This window comes from Muntiacus reevesi, chromosome 11, assembly GCF_963930625.1.
Source record: "Muntiacus reevesi chromosome 11, mMunRee1.1, whole genome shotgun sequence".
NCBI classification, from domain to species: Eukaryota; Metazoa; Chordata; class Mammalia; order Artiodactyla; family Cervidae; genus Muntiacus; species Muntiacus reevesi.
The window spans coordinates 36,164,017-36,186,503 of record NC_089259.1 but is presented as its reverse complement, the minus strand read 5'-3'; the positions used below and the strand labels follow the sequence as shown (position 1 = coordinate 36,186,503).

The 22,487-nt window shown below is 37.2% G+C and overlaps 1 non-coding gene and 1 pseudogene across 1 annotated transcript; one reads left to right on the top strand and one right to left on the bottom strand.

Moving 5' to 3' along the window:
* The window catches only part of LOC136144129 (MLV-related proviral Env polyprotein-like), a 112,339-nt pseudogene that overhangs the window by 40,744 nt on the left and 49,108 nt on the right, over positions 1–22,487 (bottom strand).
* TRNAC-ACA (transfer RNA cysteine (anticodon ACA)) lies at positions 15,338–15,409 on the top strand. The gene has a single exon. It is a non-coding gene; the product is annotated as a tRNA-Cys (tRNA).

Sequence of the window (22,487 nt, the reverse complement as noted above, 5' to 3'; positions counted from 1 at the left end):
AGAACTGGAACACCTCAGGCCACGCAACTAAAATGAAAAGAACATAGCAAAACAAATAAGAAGATATACAACCTAAAGTCTTAGTGAACCCAAAGCTGCCTCAAAACACACCTCTTGTCATGACTCTGACCATCAGAGGGAAAAGATCTAGGTCCAACCACTAGAGGGCAGACACCAGTCTCTTCCCTCAGGAAGACTGCACAAATTCCTGGACCAGCGTCACTTACCAGGGTCCAGACAAGAGAAGCAAGAGGAATTACAGTCCTGCAACCAAAGAAGCTCGGGACCTTCAGATTATGAGATTTACACACTGATCACTGTGCTAAGAAGGCACTAAGAGACTTTTGATGAGAGTGAAAGAGGAATGAGAAAGCTGGCTTAAAGCTTAACATTCAAAAAACTAACATCGTGGCACACAGCCCCATAATTTCATGGCAAATAGAGGGGAGAGAAGTGGAAACAGTGACAGATTTTATTTTATTGGACTTCAAAATCACTGCAGAAGGTGATGGCAGCAATGAAATTAATAAAAACTTGCTCCGTAAAAGGAAAGCTATGCCAAACTTAGACAGCGTATTAAAAAGAAAAAGAAAAACAAACAAACAAACAAACAACAACAACAACAAAAAACAGAGACATCACTTAACTGACAAAGGTTCACATAGTTAAAGTTATGATTTTTCCAGTAGTCATATGCAGATGTGAAAGTTGAACCATAAATAAGGCTCAGTGTTGAAGAATTGATGATTTTGACTTGTGGTACTGGGGAGGACACCTGAGAGTACCTTGGACAGCAATCAATCCTAATGGAAATCAACTCTGACTATTCATTGGAAGGACTGATGCTAAAGCTGAAGCTCCAATATTTTGGCTTCCTGATGCAAAGAGCCTATACATTTCTTGGGAGTTGCAAATGAAGGAACAAAACAGCAATCCACAAGAACAACTAAATTAACAGGAGATAGTCAAGCTATTTTAAAAAGAATTTCAAGTCAGTAGAGATGAACCAAAATCTCAGGAAACAGTTGGAGGCCCATATCAAGAAGAAGCAAGAAAAGTTTAACAAGGAGCTAAAATATTTAAAGAACAAATAAAGAGATAAACATTGCCATATCTGAAATGAAGAATAAGCAAGAAAGAAACAATTAGAATAACTGAGGCAGAGGAATAAACTCTTGAGCTAAACGATACTGTAGTTCAGTCACCAAGATTTGTCTGACTCTTTGAGACCTCATGAACTGCAGCATGCCAGGCTTCCCGGTCCTTCTCTATCTCCCAGAGTTTGCTCAAATTCCTGTCCATTGAGTTGGTGATCCTATCTAACCATCTCATCTGTCACATTCTTCTCCTTTTACCTTCAATCTTTCCCAGCATCAGGGTCTTTTTCTATGAGTCATCTCTTCAGGTGGCCAAAGTATTGGAGCTTCAGCTTAAGCATCAGTCCTTTCAATGAAAATTCAGTGTTGATTTCCTTTAAGATTGATTGATTTGATCTCCTTGTTGTCCAAGGGACTCTCAAGAGTCTTCTTCAGCACCACACTTTGGAAGCATCAATTCTTTGGTGATCAGCCTTCTTTATGGTCCAACTCTCACTGAGCTGGAAGATAGAGTGATGGAAATCACTACCATATAAGAGAATAAAGAAAAAAAAAATAGAAAGAAATGAAGACAGTCTTAGAAATCTCTGAAAGTGAAAATGGAAATTGCTCAGTTGTGTCACGACCCCATAACTACAAAGACCATGGGATTCTCCAGGCCAGAATACTGGAGTGGATAGCCTTTCCCTTCTCTGGGGTATCTTCCCAACCCAGGGATCAAACCCAGGTCTCCTTCATTGCAGGCTGATTCTTTACCAGCTAAGCCACAAGGGAAACCCAAGAATACCAGAGTGGGTAGCCTATCCCTTCTACAGCAGATCGTCCCAACTCAGGAATCAAACCAGGGTCTCCTGAATTGCGGCTGGATTCTTTACCAGCTGAGCTATCAGGGAAGCCCCACTAAACCTCTGAGATAATATCAAATACATCAACATTCTAATCAAAGGGGTCCTGGAAGAAGAGAAAGAGAAAGAGCCTGAGAAAATATTTGAAGATACTATAGCTGAAAACCTCAATAACATTAGAAACAAAATATTCACTCAAGCCCAGGAAGCACAGAGAACCCCATACAGAATGAACTCAAGGAGGGACACACCAAGACACATTAATCAAATTGACATAAATTAAAGGCAAAAAAAATATTAAAAACAACAAGGGAAAAGTAACAACATAAAAGGGTATCCCTATAACCGTATCAGCTGATTTTTCAGCAGAAATGTTTCAAGCCACAAGGGAGAGGCACAATGTGTTTAAAGTAATGACAGGGGAAAATACGATATGCCAGAGTAATCTATCAGTAAGCCACTCATTTGGATTCAATGGAGAAATCAAAAGCTTTACAAATAACCAAAAGCTAATGCAATTCAGAACCAGGAAACCAGCCTGGAAACCAGCCTTACAAAAATGCTAATGGAACCTCTCTCAAAAAAAGTTAACAAGAAATGAATCCAAAACAATCAAGAGAATGTCAACAGAAACATAAATATTGATAACTAAAATGTAAATGGGTTAAACATTCTAACCAAAAGACAGAGACAGGCTGAATGGATAAAAAGCAAGACATGGATATATACTGTATTACAAGAGACTTACTTTAGATCTGTAGACACATACAGACTGAAAGTAAGGGGATGGAAAAAAGTATTCCAACAAACAGAAGCCAAAAGAAAGCTGGAGTAGCAATACTTATATCAAACAAAACAAGCTTTCAAATAAAGGCTATTAGGGGTTTCCCTGACTGACTAGTCATTAATAATCTGCTCTCCCACTGCAAGGGCACAAGCTCTATCCCTGGTTGGGGAACTAAGATCCCACAAGCCACATGGAATGGCCATAAAATAAAGTAAAATTGTTACAAGAGAAAATAAAAGAAATTACATAATGATCAAGGGATCCAACCAAAAGTAGATATAACAATTGTAAATACATTTGCACTCAACATGGGAATACCTCAATACAGAAGCTGAGTACTAATAGTTAAAGGGGAAATCAACTGTAGCCCAATAATAGTGGGGACTTTAAGACATCACTAACACTAATGAAGAGATCATCCAGATAGAAAATAACTAAGGAAATACAAGCCTTAAATGACACATTAGACCAGGTAGTCTATACTGATACTAATAGTACATTTCATTCAAAAGCAGCAGAATACAGTTTCTTCTTAATAAGGTCACATAGAACATTCTCTAGGACAGATCGCCTTCTGGGTGACAAGTCAAGCCTCAATAAGTTTCAGAAAAGTGAAATCCTGTTAAGCATCTTTTCTGACCACAATACTATGAGATTAGAAATCAGTTACAGGAGAAAAAAAAAAAACAAAAACAAAAACTAAGAACCCAAATGTGTGGAGATTAAAACATATGTTACAAAACAATCAATGGGTCAAAGAGGAAATCAAAGAAAAAAAATTAAAAACAAAATTAACTAGGGGCAAATAAGAATGAGGACCCAATGATCTAAAACCTACAAGATGCAAGAAAGAAGTCCTAGAGGAAAGTTTATAGCAATACAATATTATTCCCCAAAACAAGAAATATCACTACTAAACCTATGTTCAAAGCTACCAGAGAAGAAGAAGAAGAAGAACAACAACAACAACAACAAATACAAAGATAGAAGTAAATAAATCATAGATATCAGAGTAGAAATAAATGAAATAGAGACAAAAAAAAAAAAAATCAATGAAGCTAAAAACTAACTTATGGCCTTCCCTGGTGTTTCAGGGATAAAAATTCACCTACCGATGCAGGGGACATAGGTTTGATACCTGGTCTGGGAATGTTCTACATGCTATGCAGCAACTAAGCCTGTGTACCACCACGACTGAGCCTGTACTCTAGAACTCATGAATAGCAACTATTGAGCTCATGTGCAACTCCTGAAACCTGAGTGCCTGAAGCCTGTGCTCTGCAACAAAAGATGTCTCCACAATATGAGAGTAGTTCCTGCTCACCAAAATTAGAGACAGCTCACATGCAACAGTGAAGGCCCAGCAGAGCCAAATATACTTCCCTTGTGGTTCAGCTGGTAAAGATTCTGCCTGCAACTGCGAGAGACCTGGGTTTGATCCCTTGGTTGGGAAGATCCCCTGGAGAAGGGAAAGGATACCCACTCCAGTATTCTGGCTTGAAGAATTCCATGGGCTCCACGGGATTGCAAAGTCAGATACATGAACCACTTTCACTTTAGCCAGAATCATCAGGAGAAAAAAGAAGAGGACTCAAATGAATATGATTAGAAAAGAAAAAGAAGAAGTTACAATGGCAACCACATAAATATTAATACAAAGAATCATAAGAGACTACAACAAGAAACTATATGCCAATAAAATGGAAAATCTAGAATAGATAAGTTCTTAGAAAAGTACAGCCTTCTAAGACAGAACCAGAAAGAAGTAGAAAACATGAACAGACCAATAATAAGTATGGAATTTGAAACTGTGATTAAAAGTATTCCAGCAAATAGAAGTCCAGGGCCAGATGGCTTCACAAGTGAATTCTATCAAATACTAGGGAAGATTTAACACCTATCCTTCTCAAACTCTTATTAAAATTGCAGAGAAAGGAACACATCTAAGCTCATTCTACAAAGCCACCATCAATCTGATACAAAATCAAAGATATCACAAAGAAAAAAAAGAAAAGAAAAGAAAAGAAAGTTACAAGGCAATAGCCCTAATGAACATAGAAACAGAAAAGTGAAAAAAAGTGAAAGTTGTTCAGTCGTGTCCAACTATTTATGACCCCATGGAGTATACAGTCCATGGAATTGTCCAAGACAGAATACTGGAGTGGGTAACCTATCCCTTCTCCAGCGGATCTTCCTGACCCAGGAATCAAACCGATGTCTCCTGCATTTCAGGCAATTCTTTACCAACTGAAATATGAGAGAAGTTCATAGAAACAGGAGTTCTCAGCTAAATAATAGCAAACAGGATCCAAGAACACATCAAAAGTATCATGCACCATGATCAAGTGAAATTTGTCCCAAGATGCAAGGATTCTTCAGTATACACAAATCAATCAATGTCTCACACTGTATTGTCAGACTAAGAGATAAAAACCACATGATCATCTGAGTAGATACCAAAAAAAAAATTTTTTTTTGACAAAATTAAATACATGTTTATGATACAAATTCTCCAGAAAGCAGCCAGAGAGGGAATCTACCTCACCTTAATAAAGGCCATTTAAACAAACCAACAGTAAACATTATTTTCAATGGTGAAAAATAAAGACTTCTCTACGATCAGGAACAAGACAACATTGCCCACTCTTGCCATTATTCTTCAACATAGTTTTGGAAATCTTAATCACTGTAAACAGGAAAAAAAAAAAAAATGAAGTTTATAAATTCAGATCAGAAAAGTTCAACTAAAACTCTCATTGTTTGCAGATGTCATGATACTATAAATAGAAAACTCAAAAAATTTCACCAGAAAATTACCAGAGTTTATCAAAGAATATAGTACAACTGCAGGATATAAAATTAATACACAGATATTCCTTGCATTCCTATACACTCTCAATGAAAAATCAGAAAGAGAAATTAAGGAAACAATCCCATTCACTACCGCAACAACAACAAAAAGTAAAATACCTAAGAATAAACCTACCTTAGGAGGCAAAAGATTTAGACACAAAAGAAAAGCAAAATCCTGATGAAAAAAATCAAAGGTGAAACACACAAAACATGAAGAGATATGCCATGTTCTTAGATTTGAAGCTATAAATTCAACACAATCCCTATCAAATTACCAATATAATTGGTACTAATTTATGCTAATTATTAAATTAGAACACATTTTTTACAATTTGTATGGAACACAAGAGACACATAAGAGCTAAAGGTATTTTGAGTAACAAGAATACTGCAAGAAGAATTAGGCTCCCTGACTTCAGAGTACACCAAAAAGTTATAGTAATCAAAACAGTATGGTGCTATCACAAAAACAGAAATATAGAACAATGAAACAAGATAAAGGTCCAGAGATAAACTCACAAACCTATGGCCAACTGAGTTCAGTCAGTCAGTTCAGTTGCTCAGTCGTGTCCGACTGTTTGCGACCCCATGAATCGCAGCATGCCAGATCTCCCTGTCCATCACAAAATCCCAGAGTTTACTCAAACTCATGCCCATCGAGTCAGGGATGCCATCTAGCCATCTCAGCCTTTGTCGTCCCCTTCTCCTCACGCCCCCAATCCCTCCCAGCATCAGGGTCTTTTTCAATGAGTCAACTCTTCGTATGAGGTGGCCAAAGTATTGGAGTTTCAGCTTCAGTATCAGTCCTTCCAGTGAACACCCAGGACTTATCTGCTTCAGGATGGACTGGTTGGATCTCCTTGCAGTCCAAGGGACTCGCAAGAGTCTTCTCTAACACCATAGTTCAGAAGCACAAATTTTTTGGTACTCAGTTTTGTTTATAATCCAACTCTCACATCCATACATGACCACTGGAAAAATCATAGCTTTGATTAGCTGGACCTATGTTGGCAAAGTAATGTCTCTGTTTTTTAATATGCTATCTAGGTTGGTCATAAATTTCCTTCCAAGGAGTAAGCGCCTTTTAATTTCATGGATGCAGTCATCATCTGCAGTGATTTTGGAGCCCAAAAAAATAAAGTCTGATGCAGCTTTCACTGTCTCCCCATCTATTTCCCATGAGGTGATGGGACCAGATACCATGATCTTAGTTTTCTGAAAGTTAAGCTTTAACCAAACTTTCTCACTCTCCTCTTTCACTTTCATCAAGATAATTTTTAGTTCCTCTTCACTTTCTGCCATGAGGGTAGTGTCATCTGCATATCTGAGGCTATTGATATTTCTCCCGGATATCTTGATTCCAGCTTGTGCTTCTTCCAGCCCAGCGTTTCTCATGATGTACTGTGCATATAAGTTAAATAAGCAGGGTGGCAATATACAGCCTTGACGTACTCCTTTTCCTATTTGGAACCAGTCTGTTGTTCCATGTCCAGCTCTAACTGTTGCTTCCTGACCTGTGTACAGGTTTCTCAAGAGGCAGGCCACATGGTCTGGTATTCCCATCTTTTTCAGAATTTTCCACAGTTTATTGTGATCCATACAGTCGAAGGCTTTGGTGTAGTCAATATAGCAGAAATAGATGTTTTTCTGGAACTCTCTTGCTTTTTTGATGATCCAGTGGATGTTGGCAATTTGAACTCTGGTTCCTCTGCCTTTTCTAAAACCAGCTTGAACATCTGGAAGTTCTCAGTTCACGTATTGCTGAAACCTGGCCTGGAGAATTTTGAGCATTTCTTTACTAGCGTGTGACGTGAGTGCAATTGTGTGGTAGTTTGAGCATTCTTTGGGATTGTCTTTCTTAGGGATTGGAATGAAAACTGACGTTTTGCAGTCCTGTGGCCACTGCTGACTTTTCCATATTTTCTGGCATATTGAGTGCAGCACTTTCACAGCATCATCTTTCAGGATTTGAAATAGCTAAACTGGAATTCCATGACATCCACTAGCTTTGTTCATAGTGATGCTCTCTAAGGCCCACTTGACTTCACTTTCTGGGATGACTGGCTCTAGGTGAGTGATCAAACCATTGTGATTACCTGAGTCATGCAGATCTTTTTTGTACAGTTCTTCTGTGTATTCTTGCCACCTCCTCTTAATATCTTCTGCTTCTGTTAGGTCCATATCATTTCTATCCTTTATTCAGTCCATTTTTGCATGAAATGTTCTCTTGGTATCTCTAATTTTCTTGAAGAGAACTCTATTCTTTCCCATTCTGTTGTTTTCCTCTATTTCTTTGCATTGATTGCTGAGGAAGGCTTTCTTATCTCTCCTGGCTATTCTTTGGAACTCTGCATTCAAATGGGAATATCTTTCCTTTTCTCCTTTGCTTTTAGCTTCTCTTCTTTTCACAGCTATTTGTAAGGCCTCCTCAAACAAACATTTTGCCTTTTTGCATTTCTTTTCCATGGGGATGTTCTTGATCCCTGTTTCCTGTACAATGTCACGAACCTCCCTCCATAGTTCATCAGGCTCTTTGTCTATCAGATCTAGTCCCTTAAGTCTATTTCTCACTTCCACTGTATAGTCATAAGGGATTTGATTTAGGTCATACCTGAATGGTCTAGTGGTTATCCCTACTCTCTTCAGTTTAAGTCTGAATTTGGCAATAAGGAGTTCATGATCTGAGCCACAGTCAGCTCCCAGTCTTGTTTTTGCTGACTGTATAGAGCTTCTCCATCTTTGGCTGCAAAGAATATAATCAGTCTGATTTCAGTGTCAACCATCTGGTGATGTCCATGTGTAGAGTGTTCTCTTGTATTGTTGGAAGAGGGTGTTTGCTATGACCTGTGCATTCTCTTGGCAAAACTCTATTAGCCTCTGCCCTGCTTCATTCCGTACTCCAAGGCCAAATTTGCCTGCTACTCCAGGTGTTTCTTAACTTCCTACTTTTGCATTCCAGTCCCCTATAATGAAAAGGACATCTTTTTTTGGATGTTAGTTCTAAAAGGTCTTGTAGGTCTTCATAGAACTGTTCAACTTCAGCATTACTGGTTGGGGCATAGGCTTGGATTACCGTGATATTGAATGGTTTGCCTTGGAAATGAACAGAGATCATTCTGTTGTTTTTGAGATTGCATCCAAGTACTGCATTTCGGACTCTTTATTTGACTATGATGGCTATTTCATTTCTTCTAAGGGATTCCTGCCCACAGTAATAGATACAATGGTCATCTGAGTTAAATTCACCCATTCCAGTCCATTTTATTTCACTGATTCCTAGAATGTTGACATTCACTCTTGCCATCTCCTGTTTGACCACTTTCAATTTGCCTTGATTCATGGACTTAGCATTCCTGATTCCTATGCAATATTCCTCTTTACAGCATCGGACCATGTTTCTATAACCAGTCCCATCCACAACTGGGTATTATTTTTGCTTTGGCTGCATCCCTTCATTCTTTCTCGAGTTATTTCTCCTCTGATCTCCAGTAGCATATTTGGCACCTACTGACCTGGGGAGTTCCTCTTTCAGTATCCTATCAATTTACCTTCTCATACTGTTCATGGGGTTCTCAAGGTAAGAATTCTGAAGTGGTTTGCCATTCCCTTCTACAGTGGACCACGTTCTGTCAGACCTCTCCACCAGGACCCAACCATCTTGGGTGACTGCACAAAGCATGGCTTAGTTTCACTTAGTTAGACAAGACTGTGGTCCTGTGATCAGACTGGCTAGTGTTCTGTGATTATAGTTTTAGTTTGTCTGCCCTCTGATGCCCTCTTGCAACACCTACCGTCTTACTTGGGTTTCTCTTACCTTGGACGTGGGGTATCTCTTCATGGCTGCTGCAGCAAAGCGCAGTTGCTGCTCCTTACCTTGGATGAGGGGTATCTTCTCATGGCCGCCCTTGCTGACCTTGAACATGGAGTAGCTCCTCTAGACCCTCCTGCCCCCTTGCAGCAGCTGCTCCTTGGAGGTGGGGTAGCTCCTCTTGGGCGGGGCCCCTGACCTCCGGGGTGGGGTAGTTCCTCTCGGCCGCCACCCCTGACCTCGGGCATGTGATAGCTCTTCTCGGCTACTGCTCCTGCACTGTCGTCTATGACAAATGAGGCAAGGCCATATAATACAGAAAAGACATTCTCTTCAATAAGTGGTGCACATAAAAGTGGACAGTTACTTATAAAAGAATAAAATTAAAACATTCTCTACTATCCTTCACAAAAAACTCTCAAAAATAGATTAAAGATATAAATGTAAGACTGGATGATATAAAACTCTCAGTGGAAAACATAGGCAGAACACTTTGACATAAATCACAATATCTCTTTTTATTTACCTCCTAGAGTAGTCAAAAAAAAAAAAAAGAAAGAAAAAAGAAAAGACAAAAACATATGGGACCCAATTGAACTTAAATGGTTTTTCACAGCAAAAGAAACCCTAAATAAAATGAAAATATAATCCACAGGAAGGAAGAAAATATTTGAAAATTAAGTAACTGACATGGGATTAACCTTCAAACTATACAAACAACTCATGTAATTCAACGACAAAAACCAAACGACAAAATCAGAAAATGCTCAGAATATCTAAATAGACGTTTTTCCAAAAAAGACATACATAGGCCCAAAATGTACATGAAAATGTGCTGAGCATCACTAATTATTAGAAAAATGGAAAAATAAACGTATCACTTCACACTAGTCAGAATGGCCAAGATAAAATAATATACAAACAGTAAATGCTGGAGAGCATGTACAGAGAAGGTAATTACAATTCTTAAAGCAACTTTGGAAAACAGTTTGGAGGTTCATTAAAAAGTAAAAATAAAGCTACCATACCATCTAGCAATTCCACTAATGGATGTCTACTGTGAGAAAACTGTATTTCAAGAAGATATATGCACCCCGATATTTATTATAGCACTGTTTACAATAGTCAGGATATGGATGCAACCTGCATCCATCTATTGACAGAGGATGGATAAAGACGTGGTATATACGTACAATGAAATATCACTCAGCCATGAAAAATGAAATGATGCCATTTGTAGCAACATGGACAAACATAGAAATTATACTGAAAGAAGTAAGTCAGACAGAAGACACATATCATATGAGATCACTTATATGTGGAATTAAAAAAAAAATGGTGCAAATGAACTTATTTACAAAACAGAAGTAAAGTTACAAATGTAAAAAATAATCTAATGATTCCCAGAGTGAAAGCAGGGAAGGTTTGTATAAATTAGGTGAACAAAATTGGCATATATACAGTATTAAGCATAAAATAGATTACTAATCAGGACGTACTATATAGCACAGGGAACTCTATTTAGTACCCTCTAATGGACTGGATGGGAAAATAATCTAAAAAAATAGTGGATAAATGTATATGTACAGCTGATTCACTGCAGTATACATTAGAAATTAAGGCAAAATTATAGATCTACTACACACCAACAAGAATTTTTAAAAAGTGATAAACACATTTAAAAAATATTATGGAAAAAAAAGACAAACAATGGCAGCACAATTTTACACATGCTAAATAGCTATAAAATGCATTAACCATACAGTTAATAAATGCTATAACACTGGAATAAATATTGCTATGCTGCAAACAATATTACAGTACTTCAATAGAGACATATTGCAATTTAATGAAAAAGGAAAGAAAAGCAATGTTGGAGGTAGTTGGCTTTCTGATTTCAAAATATAATATGAAGCCATAGTAATCAAAAATTGTATGGTACTGGCACAAAAACAGACACATATATCACTAGAACTGAATAAGGATTCCAGAATTGCACTATACTTGTATATGACAAATTTGGTACTGAGGAACCAAGAATATACAATGAGGAAAAGAGTCGGTTCAATGAATGTTTTTGGGAAAACTGGACAACTACATGCAAAAGAGTGAAACTAGATCACCTACTTATACCATGTACAAAAATAAACTCAAAATTGATTAGATATATAAATGTAGGACCAAAAAACCCATGAATCTCCTAGAAGAAAACCTGGATAGTATGCTCTTTGACTAGCTCTTCATAATTAGTTTTCCTGTATTTAAATTGAATTTAGAATTGACATAATACTATATTAGTTTCAAGCATACAGCACAGTGATTCAGTTACACATACATATATATTCTTTTATCAGGTTCTTTTCCTTTACAGATTTATTACAAGGTATTGAATATAGTTACCTTTGCCTACAGTAAGTTCTTGTTATTTATCTATTTTATATATAGTAATGTGTGTCTATTTATTCCAAAGTCTTAATTCAACCTTTCCCAAATTTCCCCTTTGGTAACCATAAATTTTTCTTATATTTTTAGGAGTTTATTACTGTTTTGTAAATCAGTTCATTTTTATAATTTTTTTTTAGGTTTCACAAATAAGGAATATTATACAATATTTATTTTTGTCTGACTTACTTTACTCAGTATGATAATCTCTCAGTCAATCTATGTTGCTGCAAATGGCATTATTTCATTCTTTTAGATAGATAAGTAATATTTCTCTGTGCATATACATATATATACACAGTGTATATGTGTATGTGTGTATCCACTCATATATTCTTTATCCATTCGTTTGTTGATGTACATTGACACTTGTCTACATCTTGACTTTTATAAATAGTGCTGCTATGAACATTGGGGTGCATGTGTTTTTTTTTTTTTTTTTTTTAAAGGAACTAAAATAGAGCAGTGATATGAGGTGGGAGGGGGGTTCACGATGGGGAACACAAGTAAATCCATGGCTGATTAATGTCAATGTATGGCAAAAACCACTACAATATTGTAAAGTGATTAGCCTCCAACTAATAAAAATAATTGGGGAAAAAATAAAAAGTAAAAGTACCCATTTAAAAAAAAAATAAAGTTTTTATATTTTATGGATATATACCCAAGAGTGAAATTGCTGGATCATATAGTAACTCTGGAAAATGCAACAATGACCACGGGATTGGAAAAGTTCAACCTTCATCCCAATTTCCAAGAAGGACAGTACAAAAGAATGTTCAAACCACTGGACAGTTGCACTTATCCCCCATGCTATCAAGGTTATGCTCAGAATTCTCCAAGTTAGGCTTAAGCATTACACTAACTGAGAACTTCCAGATATTCAAGCTGGGTTTAGAAAAGGAAGACGAACCAGAGATCAAATTGCCGACATTCAATGGAACTTAGAGAAAACAAGGAAATTCCAGCAAAACACCTACCTCTGTTTCACTGACTATGCTAAATCCTTTAACTTTGTGGATCATAACAAACTGTAGAAAAGTCTTAAAGACATGGGAATACCAGACTGTCTTACTTGTCTCCTGAGAAACCTGTATGTATGTCAAGAAACAACAGTTAGAACCCTGTATAGAGCAACTGCCTGGGTCAAGATTGAGAAAGGAGCACAACAAAGCTATTCATTGCCACCCTGTTTATATAACTTATACACAGATCACATGTGAAATGCTGGGATGGATGAGTTACAAGAAGGAATCAAGATTGCCAGGAGAAATATCAACAACCTCAGATATGCAGATGATACCACTCTACAGGTAGAAAGTGAAGAGGAACTAAAGAACCTCTTGATGAGGCTGAAGGAAGAGAGTGAAAAAACTGGCTTAAAGCTCTATATTTTTAAAATCTCAATATTTATTAAATATTCTTAAAACTGAGATCATGGGAACCAGTCCGATCACTTTATGGCAAAGAGAAAGGGAAAAAGTGGCAGCAGTGACAGATTTCTTCTACTTGGGCTCTAAAAACAATGCAGATGATGACTGCAGCCTTGAAGTTAGAAGACGACTGAGTCTTGGCAGGAGAGCTATGAAAAATGTACACTATGTGTTACAATGCAAAGGCATCAGTTTGTTGACAGTGGTCAACAAGGTTATAGTGTTGCCAATAGTCATGCACAGATGTGAGAGCTGGAAAACAAAGAAGGCAGACTACCAAAGAATTGACCTTGTTTATAGAACAAGAAAGTTGAAAAGGCTTGTTTTTTCTTTTCTTTTCTGGGAAAATCCCATTCAAAAAAGGCAAAATTTAGTATTTAATGAAAACTTTTAAAAACATCAACCGATACTACATAACTAAAATAAACAATTACCTTTACTCTCATCCAGGTTTATAGCCAAAATTGTTGAGTTTAGGTATTTATTAGTGATTAAATGGATTTAGAAATTCAAAAATCAAGCTTCAATTACTACATTTTCCTTGAAGGTTTACCTATGCAGATACTTAGCCATTACACTGAATCATTTCTAACCATTATATACTTAGTCAATTCAAACACGATTTGAGCGAATCCCTCCCTGAATACAGCCTAAGATCAAAAGAGCAATTTATCAGAATAATCAGGGATCAAGATATTTTTGCTTTGTTTTATTTTCAGTGCAAACCCATAGGCCCTACCTCAAATATAAATAAGATTGTCTACATGTACAACACAAGTAAACAAATTGCTATTAAACTTGCTCAAGGCAGCCTAGGAAAGCTCACAGATATGCTACAAGATAACCACAGAGGATTTTCAAACCCTGGAACATGCACCCTTGATGCACAGCTATGTACTCAAGTGAGAATGGACAGCCAGGAGCCTATTAAAAATTGATAAATATTATCTATATACATATATCTGATTATGGGGAAGATATATGCAATAGAGCCTGTTGTTAAGTAACTTGCAACTGTCAATCAAAACTGTCAGTCCATGTCCACCTAGATGAATATGTAAAAGCCCTGTCTTGAAAACCCCAAAGTTCATTATTCCAGCACCAGTGTCTCTCTTGGCTTGGCCCACATCTCACCTGAGGTGTTCTTTCTTTAATAAACCAATCCCCCCCCCCCCCCAGGTAAGATCTTAGATTCTTCTTTGAGTCCTTGCCAAGAACTTTGAGTTCTTCTTTGAGTCCTCTGACTCAAAGTCCTTTTTGACTCTCCCTATTGGGTAACCTTTTGGTGCCATGACTTGGATACATGCAAGTATATGGCTTCCTCTTTCTTTGCTTTACCTGGGTACAAAAGACCAACCTATTTTTTTCTTCACTCACCCTTGCTTTATTTTCGGTGTTTTATCAGTCAAGTAGCTCTATAACTCTTCTTCACCTGACCATTGCCAGATTCTGAGTCTTCCCTTTGGACCAGCTTTGGAGTTCCAGGTAAGCCCTTCACTCCATATGGACAGGAAAATCCTAAAAACTGACTAGCTACCAGGTATCCGGGACGTTTCTAGTTTGACTCAAGCAAAAGGCATCCTCCCCAACTACTGTAGGGTGATAGACCATACACCAGGCTCCCTATTATGACCCTGGAACACCAGGCTCTCTAATTGTCCTGCTATCTTCCAGATGGGAAATGGGCCATCTGTTCCCAAGGGGACACCCTTGTCCTCCTGGTCCCATTATGCTGAGAACCCTTGTTCATATATTTTAAGTTTTATAATTGGTATCCTTTTTGTGGTAGAGTTCTGCCTGCCCAACTACCCTGGCAAATCTCTGCTGACATTGTGGGCATAGTGGAGTGCTTAAGCCTTGAAATACAAACAACCTACATTTGCTGAGACTCCAGCCTTAGCTTACTTAGTGAGATTTTTAAAAATAGAAAGAGAAGACTGGAGCTTATAATTTTTCCCTCCTCCTCTATCTTTATAATGTAACAATTCTTATTTGAGCTCCAGGGGCTTGCATCTCTCCCCTTTGTCTTTGCAATGTAACTATTCTGCCTGAGTTCTCAGGAACTGAAGACTTCCCTGGTGGCTCAGATGGTAAAGCATCTGCCTACAGTGCAGGAGACCTGGGTTCGATCCCTGGGTGGGGAAGATCCTCTGGAGAAGGTAATGGCCACTCCAGTGCTCTTGCCTGGAAAATCCCATGGATGGAGGAGCCTGGTAGGCTACAAGTAGTCCATGGGGTCACAAGAGTCAGAACGACTGAGCAACTTCACTTTACTTCACTTCTCAGTAACTGTCTGATTTATCTGTAATCTCCCAAACTGAAGAAAAAGAGGAGGGTGGTAAATTAAAGCAGGAAAACTATGAGATCTCTGATTCTATAGAAATTGGCTTCTCTGGTTAAATTTTGATGTTTAATTAATATAGACCTGTCATTAGGGTACTCAAGTGAGAGTGAAAGTCGCTCAGTCGTGTATGACTCCTTGCATCCCCATGAACTATACAGTCCTCAACATGAAGTATAATGCTTTTATTATACCCAGGGTTACTGATAGTCAATAAGTGCATGTTGCTTTTGTTATGAAATTTGGCAACAGGGAACATAACCTGACAAAATTAAAATTTTACTTAAACATAACCTGGAAAACAACTTCTTGGCAAATTCTATAGGAATAATTATGTCTTGGAAACATCCATCTAAAGCAGTATCTCCAAATTTTGGTAAATTTGAGGCTAAATTAAGTTCAATGAAAGGATTTCACTGAATATCCAGGTCATTTCATGTAAGATAAAATAAACAAAAAACTACTGCCCCTCCCAAGGATCATGACTTTTTAGCCCATAAATTACAGGTACCACATGAAGCCATATTTACTATAGTTTCCAATAGTTGCTCACTCCCTTCCATCTACATGGGGTGGGACACAATAAACCTCCCTGATCACTCTACATTTCTCACACAATTACTTGTCTGGGGCAACAAAACCACTTTTTAAAGTTCTATGCAGCTTCCAGTGTCTACACAGGCAATTTGGGACCCCCTTTTGCCTATGGAGGTCAGCTGGGATTCCAGTGAATCAGTAACAGTCTACTCCAACCACACTACTCCAATTTATATAGAGCTAACTTACTCTCCAAGCCAGGCTTCAGTAATATGTGAACCGTGAACTTCCAGATGTTCAAGCTGGTTTTAGAAAAAGCAGAGGAACCAGAGATCAAATTGTCAACATCCACTGGATCATCAAAAAAGCAAAAGAGTTCCAGAAAAACATCTATTTCTGCCTTATTGACTATGCCAAAGCCTTTCACTGTGTGGGTCACAATAAACTGTGGAAAATTCTAAAAGAGATGGGAATACCAGACCACCTGACCTGCCTCTTGAAAAATCTGTATGCAGGTCAGGAAGCAACAGCTAGAACTTGACATGGAAAAACAGACTGGTTCCAAATAGGAAAAGTAGTATGTCAAGGTTTTATATTGTCACCTTACTTATTTAACTTATGTGCAGAGTACATCATGAGAAACACTGGGCTGGATGACACACGAACTGGAATCAAGATTGCTGGGAGATATATCAATAACCTCAGATATGCTGAATATACCACCCTTATGGCAGAAAGTGAAGAACTAAAGAGTCTCTCAATGAAAGTGAAAGAAGAGAGTGAAAAAGTTGGTTTAAAGCTCAACATTCATAAAACTAAGATCATGGCATCTGGTCCCATCACTTCATGGCAAACAGATGGGGAAACAGTGGCTGACTTTATTTTTCTGGACTCCAAAATCACTGTAGATGGTGATTGCAGCCATGAAATTTAAAAAATGCTTACTCCTTGGATGGAAATTTATGACGAACCTAGACAGCATATTAAAAAGCAGAGACATTACTTTGTCAGCAAAAGTCCATCCAATCAAGGCTATGGTTTTTACAGAGGTCATGTATGGATGTCAGAGTTGGACTATAAAGAAGGCTGAGCATGGAAGAACTGATGCTTTTGAACTGTGGTGTTGGAGAAGACTCTTGAGAGTCCCTTGGACTGCGAGGAGATCCAACCAGTCCATCCTAAAGGAGATCAGTCCTGGGTGTTCATTGGAAGGACTCATGTTGAAGCTGAAACTCCAATACTTTGGCCACCTGATGCGAAGAGCTGACTCTTTGGAAAAGACCCTGATGCTGGGAAAGATTGAGGGCAGAAGGAGAAGGGGACAACAGAGGATGAGATGGTTGGATGGCATCACCGACTCAATGGATATGGGTTTGGGTGGACTCCGGGAGTTGTTGATGGACAGGGAAGCCTGCAAGCTGTGATTCATGGGGTCGCAAAGAGTCGGACACTAATGAGCGACTGAACTGAGCTTACTCTCATCTCAAAGCCTGTTTTTCATCTGTGGGACCTCGCTTACATGTGCCTGCCCCTGAAGTGGAAAGGAAAATGTTTTCTATGCTACATCATACTCAGTGTTAACTCGGTTGACATATACACCCCAATACCCCATAAAATGATCCATTTCCGAACCAGAACACGGAAGGTACCAGACCAGAGGGACCTATCCTCATTCCTCTAATCTCTGTCCTAACAAACATTGCTGGAACAGTGACAGAGAGTACCACAATACAATCAATTCACTCAGGCCATCCTAAGTTGTCTTCAAGCCTGGGCAAACTACACACCCAAATTGACTCCTTGTCAGGTATAGTTCTCCAAACTATATGATCACTCAAATGCTTGACTAAAGCCAAAGGAGTCACATGCACCTACTCAGGAGATGCATATTGCTTTTATATCAATAGATCAGGACTGATCACAAAAAATTATTTGAATCTAATCAAATCCTGGATGAGGTCACCACAGGATCATTCAGTCCATCAAGGATAAACTCCTACTGTGGGTATGGCCTATAATTACTCCCCTCATATGACTCTTCTTAATTCTACAGTTTGCTTCCTGTTTCCTAAACTTGGTGGTGGTGGTTTAGTCATTAAGTCATATCCAACTCTTGTGATCCCATAGACTGTAACCCGCCAGGCTTCTCTGTCCATGAGATTCTCCAGGCAAGAATACTGGAGTGGGTTGCTAATTCCTTCTACCGGGGACCTTCCTGAACCAGGAATTGAACCCAGTCTACTGCATTGCAGGCAGATGATTTACCAACTGAGCTATGAGGGAAGCCCATTTCCTAAACTTAATCACTTGATTTATTTCTTCTCCTGTCAACAAGATTCAGGCTTAACTTCTGATACAGCATGAATACCAACTCCTGACCCCTCTAATAAATTCCTTATACTGTTTCCCCTTGGAGGGACATCAGCAGTCCTTACCAGCCCCTCTCATTGACAGCTAGCAAATGATGGACACTCAAGGCCTCTCTTTGCCCTAGGATGGCAGAAAGTAGTCAGAATGAATGATGCTCATTTCCCAATGAATTTAAGTCCACACACTTGAGGGGGGCATACTAGGTAGAAAGTTAGCAAGAGTAAGGAGGCGTGGCCTAGCCAAAAAGGATTCAAGCTGATCTCCAAATCCTACCCAAGACATGCCCCAATGCAGCCCAGAAGAGCTCACAGATATGCTGCAGATTAACCACAGAGACTTTTCACACTCTGGTATATGAGTGCTAGGCACAGTGGATACAAACTAACCACAGGGACTTCTCAAACTCTGGCACATGTGCCCTGGAAACAGCTATGGGCATTTCAGTGTGACCAGGTGACCTTGGACAGCCTATAAAAGGTTCATAAATATTTTATATGTACATATATCTAATTATAACTGACTGAATTATGGGAAAAATATGCACAATAAAGCCTGTTGTTGTGTAACTTGCAACTGTCAATCAAAACTGTCAGCCCATGCCTACCTAGATGAATATGTAAGAGCACTGTCTTGAAAACCCCTAACTTCATTATTCCGGTATCAGTGTCTCTCTTGGCTTGGCCCATGTCTTTCTTGAGGTGTGTTTTCTGTTCTTTCTTCAAGAGACTTGTTTTTGCCACAGGTAAGCCATCAGATTCTTCCTTGTGTCCTTACCAAGAACTGAGGCCCACAAGGAAGGGTCCACTGCAACTTTCGCTATCTACTAGCAATATTAAACATCCTGTATATAAAAAAGCAAACAAACAAACAAACAAAAACTTGCTAATTATATAGCATACAAATTATAACCAGAAATTATGAGTCATAATTTTCTTATTTAAATATTAACAATGTATTTAATTTCCAAAATATTTTCCCCAATTTTGTCCTTTTAAAAATGCTCTCTGCTTTTCTTACATTTAAGTGGCATATATAAAAAGTCAATACAAAAAGGAGGACTCTTATGAAGTGAACTTTATCATTTAAAGAATTCACACATTTCTTCAAGTATTGCATCAGTGGAATGAAATTAAATTCAATTATTTCACTTGAAGGAGTGACAGTGTAATTCAGACAAATAGTGAAAGCACACTTATAAAAATAAGTTCAAGTAATAGCCACCCACATCCAGTCAGTTCACTTACTTCATCAAGGAAATCAGAATCACTTTTTCTCTCCAACTATTGAAGTAAACCATGTAAAATTACTATACTAGGCTTGCAGTAACTTTTGCTATCCTTTGAGAAAAAGAGCAGTTTGGCTTGATTATTTGAAAATTTAATTACATCATTCTTATTTCTTTACTGTTTCTTACTCAATAAATTCTAAGAAAATAAAGTGATAGCAAATATTTACCAAATATAAAAAACAAACCTAGACCTTCATATGTAAATTGTTTCATGAAAGTAAAATGAAAGATATTAACCCTTAATAAGTTTGAATTTTACCCAAGGACAACAATTTAAAATACATAACGTCATTGTAAAAAAGGAACCAAATGAGCAAACATAGTAAATTTAATTGGAATTCAGAGTAAAATTTTGTATAGAAATGCTAAGCCTACATAAGTGGATGTTTATTATGATCAGCTTTAAATATTTTAATATCCTCATGCAGTCATTGGCAAATAATATAGAGTTGAGACAGATTGAAGTGAAAGGCCAAAAATATTTAACATGGAAGAAATAGAGTGGATGCAAGACAAGATAAGGAAATAATAGACCACTTTATGAAATAATCTGCCTTTTAAACTCCATATATGCAAGGTCCTATTATCAATGAGTAACCTTGAATAGTTGGAGAGAAGTGAAGCGAAGTTAGGTATCAATTGTGATACACAGATTAAATAAGTGACAACAAAGATTTAAAAGACAAGATGTCTAATAAAATATTGAGACAGATTTGTCATATAAGAATCTAATGTAGAATGATCTGGGGGAAAGGAAAGGAAAAGAATGTGCTAGATATATCCAGTAGGAAAGATAATAGACATTGCCAATTTGATGTATATGTATATAACATGGATTTATATCTAATTGTGTGAATAAGAAACAAAACACACACATAGTGGTCAAAAGTGTCACTCTGAGAGACAAATTCTAAGGTTATATCTTATTCACACTTTGTTATTTTGGGTAAGTGATCTACCATCTTTATATCTTAATTTCTTTATATGTAAAATGAGTATAATTGCTGCATCTCTTGATAGGTTCTTGTGTGACAAATAAGAGATTTTAGAGCATTAAGAAAGTTCATGGCTCATAGTAACCACTCTTAAGTAATAGGGATTACTATTGGTAACATTATTGAAAATTTTATGAGAGTAATATACAATTTATTTGTCACATCATGGTAATCCTTAGAATGTGGATATGAATTAATTGTCTTTCTTTCTGTATTTCACCTTTACTTATCCAAATCTGCCTCACTTCTGCATGCTTTTAAAACATTACTATGATATTATCTTTTCACAAATATTTAAAAGTTGCTTTCAAATCATACAGTTGAAATTTTGTACTGGCAAATTATATATAATAAAAATTGAATAAAAATAATACAAAGGGTAACATATTTAATACATAGATTGACTAGGTAACTTGTGCATGTGCATGCATGCTCAGTCATGTCCAACTCTTTGAGACCCCATGGGCTGTAGCCCACCAGAATCCTCTGTCCACGGAATTCTCCAGGCAAGGATATTGGAGTGCCATTTCCTCCTCCAGGGGATCTTTCTGACCCAGGAATTGAACCCACTTCTTCTGTGTCTTCTGCATTTACAGGTGGATTCTTTACCACTGACCCACCTGGGAAGCCTCCCTTATAAAACAGAAATGAATAAATTAGTCATGATGTTCTACCTATTTCATTTAAATAAGTAATAGTAAGTGACCATAAAAATATGATTATTAAAAATAATAATAATAGCAAAATTCATAAGAGGTATACTTCAGCAATGTAATTATAGAATTTGTTAGCCTTCTTTTTCACATTTTCCAGGAAGAATCATATGACTCAAAGCGACTCTTCTGCTGTATTCCTAAGTACAATCAGAGCAGACTCCCAGAATTTCATGGTGCATTTTATATTTCCTACCATTTGCAAAGTAGTCTGGAAGTCAGTTCTATAATATCACTTCTTAACTCAGATCTTAAATCAGGTCTAACATCTGTAATGCTGAAAGGAAGGTCATAAGGAAAACAATTTTTCATGGTAAATGGTTAGTAATTAAGAACATTCTAAAACTGAGGACTCAAAACGCTTTAGTATCTGTAGACAGAAAGAGCAAAAACAAGCAATATTTACCTATGTATTTAAGGAGAAAAGAATCACCTTCTTTTTGAACAGATTATTTATCACAGTGTCACTGCTCCTGTGATGAATTGAATGCTTGACATTGTTATAGAAAATCAATTGGATTCAATCTGAGAAAGTTGTGTTATATGTATTCACACGTGACAGTCACATAAATCAGTAATTTTTGAGAAAAAAAATTCAACCCCAAATAAAATGGAATTCATTTGTCTACTTTTTAAGCCAGATGTGATTGCTACTTTATTTTCCTTTAGAAGGCATTACTTGCAAAATTGACTTTGAGCTGCTCAGTAAGGTCTAGCATTGCAGAATATTTCTTTACAAAAATCTGATTAGAAAACATCTTTTCAAATCATTTCCATCTTGTTTATAGAACAAGAAAGGTGAAAGCTTTTTTTTTTCGTTTTCTTTTCTAAGAATAAAACATTTGAAAAGGCAAAGTTGAGTATTTAATAAAAAAAATTTAAAAGCATTAACTGATAATACATAACTAAAATTAAAAAAATTACCTATTAGGTTTATCCAACATTATAGTAAAAATGATGAGATTAGATATTGATTAG